The following is an 11,536-nucleotide window of genomic DNA, read 5'->3' as shown; positions in this document are numbered from 1 at the left end:
AATTCACCTACTGCTCTGTTTCATGAGATGGGAGGAAATCGATAGTGACTTACACAAACTTCTGACACACATTAACCACAAGAAGTCCTGGAACTCAGCTGCCAGAATTATTATTAACACCCTCTAGAATTATAAACCCAGAAGTATAATCACATACACAGTGTCTGAAAGGTCTCATGAACAAATAATAAAGTACATTTCTGTTCATCCTTGAGTGGACCTCATCTTTCTGGTCCCTAATAGATAAATAAAAATAATAAAACAGGGCATCCCAGAAAATTACACCATTGATAGTATAATAATTACCAACACAGTCACTGATATAAATGCCTAAATGTAGTTTTCAATTTATATTAAACCTTTAATTACTTTCCTGACAAAATAGTTAAAACATAACAAATTAGCAATACATAAAATAAACAAAGACAAATAATAAGCTGTCTGTCTAGACTGAATGTTCACTAAGTCGTGTTCGAACTTAAATAGCTAGCTGGTTACTCAGAATACTTTATTTAACGGTATACTGTTTTATATCAAGCTCATGACATTAATATTAGGTGTTATTATACAGTACAGACCAAAGGTGTGGACACACCTACTCATTCAAATTTTTCTTTATTTTCATGACTATGAAAATTGTAGATTCACACTGAAGGCATCAAAACTATGAATTAACACGTGGAATTATATACGTACATAACAAAAAAGTGTGAAACAACTAAAAAGATGTCATATTCTAGGTTCTGTAGCGATTTTGGCTCGTGAAGCAAGGTAAATATTTATGAGTAATTATAACACGTTATAACCTAAGTTGAAATTAACGATAATGGAATTAACGTTACACTTATTTGGTCTGTTCGTCTGGCAAACAGTCCGTGTAACCTTTATTAATTCTATGAAGGTGGTATCTTCCCGGCCAAGAAAGATTCGCTTTCCTTTTACTGTATACCATAATTTAAATTAAATTAACTTAATAGAGCATATAGTTCAGACCAGATGCTGCAGGTACCTTAATTTGTGAGCGATACTCAGAGACAATCACTTATTTGGCACAAAAATATGGCATTTAATGAATGAGAAAAACACAACATAAAACTAACTACACAAACAAACAAAAGAAATAGGGAAAACGAAGATGAAAATAAAATAAAACAAAAGAAATTAAAATTGGGGAAAGGGAGGAAGAGACTGGAAAGAAGAAATTAGAGAAAGGAAGGAAAGGAATGGCAAGCTTAGACTTCAAAATTAATCACACCCTAACTGGGAAATAGTCACAGAAACTTAAATTCACCTTATGATTCAATGAAAGATTCCTACTTAAAAATACGCATCTAAATTGGTTGGTAAAGGAAACGGTTACTTGCATTGGCTTACTGCACGAGAGTCCGGATGCAACAGAGAAATCTCTGAAAGGTCAGTTAGGGTGGGGTCAGACGTTCTTCCAAGTTCTCCTGAAGATCAGAATAGTTGTCGTTCTTGGAAGTGAAGCTTGCTGGAACTTCTTTGAAGGAAGATGGAGTCGTCTCCAAGTTGTTCCGAAAGTCTGACCACGGATTGGTGGTGTTTGTGACAATTTAAAGGTCACGAACTCCACCCATCTTTGGGGAAATGGCCAATGCTATGGCCTTAGATTTTGGAGGGAAAAACTCCCTTTGTTTCAGGTGTCTGTGGGCATGGTTTAGCTATCAAACTTTTAGATGACTTTTTAATCCAAGGTGTATTAAGACGGTATTTGCGCCTTTCGTGCTCAATTAAAATACACCATTGTTTGAAAAATGAGTAACCAATAATTTTGTGGTCATTTGAATACTAAACATGAAGGGTAATGACGGTATAACGGCAGCGGTACATTACGTACACAGATCAGTAATCGAAGGGTAACTGATGTTAATACGATATTGTGTTCTGATAAAGGCAAAGAAACAAAACAAAGAAAATTGAAACACAAAACAAAATGCACTTTCATTAGGGAAGTTCATTTCTGACACATGAATAAAATACACCCTTGTCAGGAAAGTAAGGAGCAAATAATTTTAAGTCAGGCAAGCCTTCCTTAAAAGAAGAAACCATTACAAAAGGGTTATAAAAATGAGAACCTTAGAGTATCTTATCTTCGGGTTTTATTAGTAAAAGGAATGTCTCATTGTGTTGTGTGTGTGTGTTTGTGTGTGTGTGTGTGTTCTGGTTGAGGGCCCCTATGAGTTCAATCAGAGAAGCCGCATGGGGTTATCTGGTCTTTTTGTAGGCTCCAGTCATTCAGAAGCCAGTTGTGTGTGTGTGTAAAACTGGGTTGCTCATAGGTTGATTGAAGAGTAGATGTTGAAATTTAGGGTGCCTGGGACATGAAATCTAAAATGACCTGTACCAGACGCTACACCACCTTTTGCTTTGATTACTGCTTTGCACACTCTTGGCATTCTCTTGATGAGCTTCAAGAGGTAGTCACCTGAAATGGTCTTCCAACAGTCTTGAAGGAGTTCCCAGAGATGCTTAGCACCTGTTGGCCCTTTTGCCTTCACTCTGTGGTCCAGCTCACCCCAAACCATCTCGATTGGGTTCAGGTCCGGTGACTGTGGAGGCCAGGTCATCTGGTGCAGCACCCCATCACTCTCCTTCATGGTCAAATAGCCCTTACACAGCCTGGAGGTGTGTTTGGGGTCATTGTTCTGTTGAAAAAGTGGTGTGTCCAAACTTTTGGAAGGTGTGTCCAAACTTTTGGTCTGTACTGTATAAAGGCCTTGGGATTTCCATGGCGCAAATGACACAATTATCAGACGTTTACTAGTTACGATTTAGCAGTTAACCAGTGCAGACTGGATGTAGTCCGGTTAAGGACACAGCAGGTCCTGTATCTGCTGGACATCAGCTTAGCCTTAGCTAAAGCTATCTGAATTGTGATGTGATGTGTTGAAATATTTGCCCACAAATAAGGGCAATAAGGTATAAAAGCAGGAGCCACTGAAGCACACATTAATGTCTTTAACACATCAGTAGTTTAAAATATTGCACTTTTTAACTTCATCCATATGAACCTCACAACCTCAGACACCACAAAATCACAGGGTAATGGATGGAGAGTACAGACATTTTGGCAGACAACAGTGTGTGCCTATCACTAACATGGCAACACAAGTAGGTCTGAAGTTAAAATTATGCAGTAATAACGAAACAAGTGTTAACGTGATCTGAGTTTCCAGGTTGCATCCTCTTCCATGCTAATTACAATGGCAACTTGGCATTGCAAGTCATGGCAACTTATTAGACCAGTTATAGGCATCAGTTGCCAATCTATATTCCAAAAACCAATCCCATTGAGTCTTTGCCCATTTTGCTTCTGGCAGCCATATGCTTATTTCTCTTTGAGCACACAAACCCCTGCATCACAGCGTTGCATAGCCATGGAGGTCACTACCTCCCAACTGTCTAGTACAGGATCGTAACAATCGATACTTCTGAGAAGGGAACCATTTATTAAATAACCATTTAGTTAAATAACGCTTGCACAGTAACAAAGTTTCATAACATAATAGATTTAACTCTGAGAACCGCTTCGTAATGGATTAGATCAACTTCTCATCCGGTGGATTTACATCCATCTCTGAACGCATTGTGCAGTATGTGCAACCCATGAAACAATGTTAATTATGGACTTTCCCGCATCTTTCTGAACTTGTTTCTGGAGTACTTTTCCAGTTGACGTTCGGTCCGTCCATTGTGATCTGGACAAGATTCTTGATTCCGATCTCTGAGCGCAAGTTATTCATTTTTTCAGCGATGACTTGATGACTTGTAAATAGTGATTTCAGGCTTTCATCAAAGACCATAACATAGACGCTTTGCTTTTCATAAAATAAGGAGCCAGTTCAAAAGTGCATAAATATGAGCACTTGCGTTTGTCGCATGCAAAGCTGGCCGCTATCTTGCTGTCCGGGAACATGTGTCTTCAGAATAGTGCGAATTAGCCACCTTTAGCGCCCACAGTAACTCTGCAGTTAGGGTTTAGCTTCTGGATACAGCACTCAAAATGGTCCCTTGTTTTACAGTGGATGAGATGGAAGCACAGCAGCTGGGAGCGAGTGTCACGTCAGTCGCACGGGTGAAAAAGCCAGCGATGGGGTTGGGAGCTGTCAAGCACGCAGCTGCAGACTGGTGCTTTGCACCTTTAGCGTGGCTAGACAGCGCTGCCTCTCCCATGTTCGAAATGTGAAACGTTTTATGACACAGTGTACATTTAGCATGTCCCGGGTCCTGAGCTTTCTCCAGCCACCCCTCATACTTTTCATCATGAAGCCATACATTTTTAAATCTGCATTTCCCTGGCATTGCTACATAATACTAACGTTAGCTGAAACTGCGTTACCCCATGCAGAGAACGTCCTTAGGGGACGGTGGCTCCAACATAGCAGCGTGGATTAGTCATTGGGGCCACAGTAGTCCAATAGTATGTTTGGGTATTATAAACCTCTACAGAAGACCGATGATCAGTGCCATCAAACACTACGTAAATGTGGTCATTTAGCAGAGCCACCCCTGCCCCTGCAACACAAAACAAAAAAGTAATACAAAAATGAAAAACATTTTCTATAATGAAGCAAATAAAATGTCAGAACTAGAAGCTAACCTGAACATTTGCTGGCCATGGGAGTCACACTGGTCCAGTAGCCAGTGTGTGGATCATAGCGTTCCACAGAATTAAGGAATGGGGTGTACTGTAATCTGGTGAATAATTTGACACTGCAAGTCTGAGTGAGTCTTGTAAATGTGCATCAGTAAGGCGTGTTCTGTGTTTGTTCTTGATAAAGGTCATGGTACAAAAGGCTGATTCTCAGAGATAAGATGAACCAAAAAGGCAGGCAACTTTCATAGCTGCTGTGCATACTCCACAAGGCACCAAAAGTTTGAGGTCATTTTGCAACGTTTGGATTTCTATCTCTACCTGTCCAGCATCCATGTTGACTGTGTTTGCAACAATCATCATAGCTTCTTTAAAAACCTCCCCATCCGAAAAGGCTTTCTTGTTCTTTATCAAAAAATTTGCAGCTCTAAACGAAGCTTCAGTTGCTTTTTGTGATTTTTTTTTAGTGTCCTAGTCAAAAAACACTGTTGTTTGACCAAAGCTGCCTTCAACCCACGGGCTTTTTCTGTCCTTATTGCACTGCCGGGTGGGTAGTTAGCATTGAAACTTTCCTGATACGTACTGAAGTGTCTTGCCACATTGTGCTGCTTTGCCGTTGCAACAGTTGTCCCGCAAATGAGACACACACACACTTTTCTTTGACTGACGTAAAAAGAACTCTTCCTCCCAAACACTGAAAATGGTATGTTTTCTGTCGCTTTTCTCCCATGTTTTTGGGGGTAAATCACAACTCCTCATCGTTGCTGCACCGCTTCCTTGTGTCAGGAGCTGGATGTGACGTGCACGCAATATTGACATTTGACTTCAGAAAAGGCCAGAGTTCGTTATAAACAGAGCCGATCGGCCCATTATACTCACTACTCAAATTACGCAAGGACCCACCTCCCCCTGACTCATTTTACAGTGCGTGTTAATGTTTACTGTGTAGATGACAATATAAAGCAGAGCTATCCATCTGGCTATGAAAAGAGAAAAAAAGAAACAAAATGAGAGTGAAATGCGAGAACAGCATTCAGGTACAATCAATCAACTAAAAGCAATCAACTTGTTTTCTCTTCAAGTTTGATGTCAGCAAGAGCAAATAACAGTAAAGTTAAGTTGATGTGCTTCTGTCTCTAGTCTCTACCTGACTAGCTAAATTAGCTGTGCAGAGGATCTCTTGGCCTGTCTGTCACACAACAATTTTTAGCGTGAACATTCACGTGGATAAACACCCAAGGGCAACGGCGTTTATAAACAGCAGCTCGATAACCGCACCGCGCGTGAACATGCGTTCATATGCGTGTGCAATCGCATATGAAATGACGCGCACTTTTTCAGCAGCAACATCTGTGTGGGGACCAGTACAAAAGGTTAGGTGATAGCACATCTAAATGACAATGTTTATAGTCTCTCAATCAAGGTTACAACAACGTTAATGCAATATGAAAACCATTGAATTTACATTGGAATGGGCATAATGCCAGGTCAATATGAATGCACATCCCTCAGTAAATAATAACTATCAGGGATCAAGTATTGCTCTCATGCATACTATAAAACACAGTGATACGGTATGGCAAGCATTTTTAGCTTTTATACATTCACATGATATGGATTTTTGATATCAAGAATTCAGTTTTCAATATTTAAAATGTAAATATTAAGAGTGTGATTTCTAGTAGTAACCATATTTTTGATATCAGGAATTACATTTTACACTAGTAAAAACATTCTTATATCTGCTATTGTATATTCACTAGTTGAATATTGCAAGAGCCAAGTCATATAAATAGTATTTTATATTTGAAAATGGATAAAGAGGAATTTGAGGGTGGCAGTTTAAGTGGGGCCTAATGCAGCTTATAAAATGAATAATAGCAGTTATCTATAACTTACAGGTGCTATGCTCAAGTTTGTTAGTAGACAAGATGCTGTCAAGTGTGAATGTATGGCAAATGGTTTACATGGCTCATGGGTCAGGTAGGAGGCCCCTTAGCAGAATTTTGCTTAGGGCCCCAGGGAGGTCAGGATCGGCTCTGGTTATATACATAAAACATTTTTGTTTTAATTTTTTTTTAAACTAAATAAAATTAAATTAAATATCGTCAGTAGCGTTTTTTATTCAAAAACTAAAGCAAGAAAATTGTTTTTGGACGGAGCTTTATCTTGATCAGTGCTATTTTTAGAACATGCCTCGTGGGCACCATAAGTGCTCCTTGCGGGCGACCAGGTGCCTGCGTGCACCACATTGGTGACCCAGGTTCTAGAGAATGTGTATGTGCTGCCCAAAGGGGCAGATCTCAGTATAGTAGCAAACACAATTAATCTTTGTGTTATCTTCATACATACTGTTTCATTATTCAACCATTCAATCCTATGGTTAAGAGAAAAATGATTGTTCATTCATTTTAACGTGGTTGGAACTCGTGCAGTCCGCTAAAGCAAACTTTTAACAAAATGGGGCTATTCAGTGCCAGGATGACTTGGTACCTGACAATACCATCTTTATACAAGAGGCTTGCTTCATCAGTACTAGTAAATAACATTTTATATACACTCACCGGCCACTTTATTAGGTACACCTTACTAGTACCGGGGTGGACCCCCTTTTGCCTTCGGAACTGCCTTAATCCTTCGTATCATCGATTCAACAAGGTACTGGAAACATTCCTTCGAGATTTTGGTCCATATTGACATGATAGCATCACGCAGTTGCTGCAGATTTGTCGGCTGCACATCCATGATACGAATCTCCCGTTCCACCATATCCCAAAGGTGCTCTATTGGACTGAGATCTGGTAACTGTGGAGGCCATTTGAGTACAGTGAACTCATTGTCATGCTCAAGAAACCAGTCTGAGATGATTCACGCTTTAGGACATGGCGTGTTATCCTGCTGGAAGTAGCCATCAGAAGATGGGGTACACTGTGGTCATAAAGGGATGGACATGGTCAGCAACAATACTCAGGTAGGCTGTTTCGTTGGCACGATGCTCAATTGGTACTAATGGGCCCAAAGTGTGCCAAGAAAATATCCCCCACACAATTACACCACCACCTTCATGTTGTTGACGCCAAATTCTGACCCTATCATCCGAATGTCGCAGCAGAAATCGAGACTCATCAGACCAGGTAATATTTTTCCAATCTTCTATTGTCCAATTTTGGTGAGCATGTGCGAATAGTAGCCTCAGTTTCCTGATCGTAGCTGTCAGGAGTGGCACCCGGGGTGGTCTTCTGCTGCTGTAGCCCATCCGCCGCAAGGTTCGACGTGTTGTGCGTTCAGAGATGCTCTTCTGCATATCTCGGTTGTAACGAGTGGTTATTTGAGTTACTGTTGCCTTTCTATCAGCTCTATCACCAACAACCATGCCATGTTCAAAGTCACTAAAATCACCTTTCTTCCCCATTCTGACGCTCAGTTTGAACTGCAGCAGATCGTCTTGACCATGTCTACATGCATTGAGTTGCTGCCATGTGATTGGCTGATTAGAAATGTGCGTTAACGTGCAGTGCGACAGGTGTACCTAATAAAGTGGCCGGTGAGTGTATCATTCAGGCCATGGCCCTGGCTCTTCATCACCATCGACTCTGAGGCTAATCAACCTTTGCAAAATGCATACAGTTTTAAAACTCAATTCAATTCAACTCAAGTCTATTTGTATAGCGCTTTTTACAATAGACATTGTCTCAAAGCAGCTTTACAGAACATAAACATAGAGCAGAAGGTAAACATAATTAATGATAAAGGAAATAACGAATAATAAAATAAATAAAAAATTACAGAATAAAAATTCTAGATTATTATGTATTTATTCCCCTATGAGCAAGTCTGAGGTGACTCAGGCAGCAGTGGCATGGAAAAACTCCCTTAAATTGGTAAAGGAAGAAACCTTGAGAGGAACCGGACCCAAGGGGGAACCCATCCTCATATGGGTGACACTGGGGGTGTGATTGTAATATACAGTCATTTAAATGTTGTATTGGTGTAAGGATCATGGACTTCGGATCTCCTTAGTATCACAGAGTCTAACTGGAGATGTCTCAGGATTCTTAGTCGGCCTCGGCTCAGTGGATGTCCAAAGGCTTCGTCCCACCAAGGACGTTGGGAGCTGGTACAGTGTCTGGATGCCTCGGGATGGGTACAAAGAGAGACGCAGTGGAAAGGGATTAACATATCTGCTGTTCATAAAAATGTGCCGGTCTGATGTACTAGCGCATGATACTATAGGATGTATTATGTGTACGCCTGACTAAAGAAAAGTTTTTAATCTACATTTAAACTGGGAAAGTGTGTCTGAGCCCCGAACACTATCAGGAAGACAATTCCAAAGTTTGGGAGCTAAATACGAAAACGCTCTACCACCTTTAGTAGACTTAGATATTCTGGGAACTACCAAAAGTCCTGAGTTTTGTGATCTCAGAGAGCGTGAAGGATTGTAACGTGTTAGAAGACTAGTTAGATACATGGGAGCTAAACCATTAAGAGCCTTGTATGTAAGTAGCAGCAGTTTGTAGTCAATTCTAAACTTAACAGGTAGCCAGTGTAGAGATGATAAAATTAGGGTTATATGGTCATACTTTCTTGTCCTAGTGAGAACTCTGGCAGCTGCATTTTGGACTAACTGTAACCTATTTATTAAAGAAACAGGACAACCACCTAGTAATGCATTACAATAGTCCAGTCTAGAGGTCATGAATGCATGAACTAGCTTCTCAGCATCAGAGACAGACAGGATGTTTCTCAGCTTGGCAATATTTCTAAGGTGGAAGAAGGCTGTTTTGGTAGTATGGGCGATATGATTTTTAAAAGACAAGTTGCTGTCTAATATAACACCGAGGTCTTTCACTGTCGAGCTACTAGTAACAGTACATCCCTCTAAATGGGAGTTAATTTGTGAGAGTTTCTGTGCACTGGTTTTTGGACCTATAAGTAGTATTTCTGTCTTATCGGAGTTTAACAATAGAAAGTTGCAGCTCATCCAGTCTTTTATCTCTCTAAGGCATTGAGTTAATTTGGACACTGTGGCTATTTCATCTGGTTTTGATGAGATATATAACTGTGTGTCATCAGCATAACAATGGAAACTAATCCCATGTCTTCTAATGAAGTTCCCTAATGGAAGCATGTATATAGAGAAAAGCAGAGGTCCGAGAACTGATCCTTGAGGGACCCCATAATTAACTGGTAATAAACTGGAGGATTCACCATTTAATTCTACAAAATGGTATCGCTCTGACAGGTAGGATCTAAACCAGCTCAAAGCCTGTCCATGAATATCTGTGTAATTTTGTAAGCGATCTAGAAGAATGTTGTGGTCTATAGTGTCAAATGCAACACTAAGGTCAAGTAGAACTAATAGTGACATACAGTCTTGGTCTGAAGCTAAGAACAAGTCGTTTGTAACAAGTGCAGTTTCTGTGCTATGATGGGGCCTGAAACCTGACTGAAACTCTTCAAGGATGTTGCTCTCCTGTAAGAAGGAGCTCAGTTGAACAGACACAACCTTTTCAAGTATTTTAGACATAAAAGGAAGGTGTGTGATAGGTCTGTAATTTGATAGTTCATTAGGATCTAAGTTAGGTTTTTTGATGAGTGGCCTAATAACTGCCAACTTAAAAGTCTTTGGGACGTAACCTAAAGATAATGAGGAGTTAATGATATTAAGAAGAGGCTCACCAGCTTTATGTAACACTTCTTTCAGTAGTTTAGTTGGGATGGGGTCTAGTGAACATGTTGTTGATTTAGCTGTAGTAATAAGTTTATCTAACTCTTCCTGTCCTGTACTTGTAAAGCTGTGTAAAGCCTTAGGTGAGATTGTGTCACTAGTTGCTCTCGTATGTTGAGCATCACCTATTTTATTTCTGATATTTTCGAAAACAAACTTTAAATTAATTTGGTAAAGTCAACAATTCTTTCACAGTAGAAAAAACTCTTTAAACTTTTAGCTTTCTTCACTTTTAATTTTAATCAGCTTTTTATTCAGCAAACAAAGATCTGGCAGCAAGGACACAAACCCCTGCACCACAGCGTTGTGTAGCCATGGAGGTCACTAAATCCCAACTGTCTAGTACAGCAGACACCCCAAGTGTCCCGGAAGTTAGAATTAGTTAAATTAGTTCAATTAGTTAAAATCTACCGGAATCTAGAGCGAGCAAGCAAGAGCACGCATGCGAGACAGAGACTGTGCTCCAAACCTTGCAGCGCGCACACGGCAGAGAGGGAGGGGGAGCGAGAGACCTTGCGTGTGTGTGCAAGTGTGCGAGCGTGCCTTATTAAGCGCACGTAAAACAGAGAGCATCCTGATTGGCCTGTTTCGGTAAGTCAACCAATCAATTGTCAGTGTGGACGGGCTTTTATCTCTTCTCCCGAATTAATCAGTGTATCTAGAAACAGGAGTGCCATCATGGCCCATGGCAGAGGGAGAGAGCCCCAAAAAACCACAGTATAAGACAAATTTTACACCAGACTACATGAAAGTGTACCCCTGTCTTACAAGCGTTAAACATAATGACAATCTTGCATGCTGTACAGTTTGCAACAGTGATTTCAGCATTGTCCATGGCGGGTTAAATTATTGTAAAAGACATGTTAACGTGACTTCAACACGTATTTTTTTAGGCCGGCTAGTTGCCAAGGCTAACATCAAAAACTCCGAAAACATCGAAAAACATCGAAAACATCAAACTCCTTAGACCTGTTTAAAGTTGCAATGGAATATAAATAAAAGCGGTTTACATAAATAGTATAAGCAGCTTATATAAATAGTAAAAGTGATTTACATATTTTAACATAATTAACAAATAATTGGGTAACACTTTACAATAAGGTTCATTAGTTAACACCGGTTTACTATTATTAGCAATAATTTGGTATACAAGTAAAGTCATGTTCTTTGGTGAAATATCATATCCTTGT

The sequence above is a fragment of the Tachysurus fulvidraco genome, chromosome 14 (genome assembly GCF_022655615.1).
Source record: "Tachysurus fulvidraco isolate hzauxx_2018 chromosome 14, HZAU_PFXX_2.0, whole genome shotgun sequence".
NCBI classification, from domain to species: domain Eukaryota; kingdom Metazoa; phylum Chordata; class Actinopteri; order Siluriformes; family Bagridae; genus Tachysurus; species Tachysurus fulvidraco.
Note: the sequence above shows the minus strand (reverse complement) of the source record.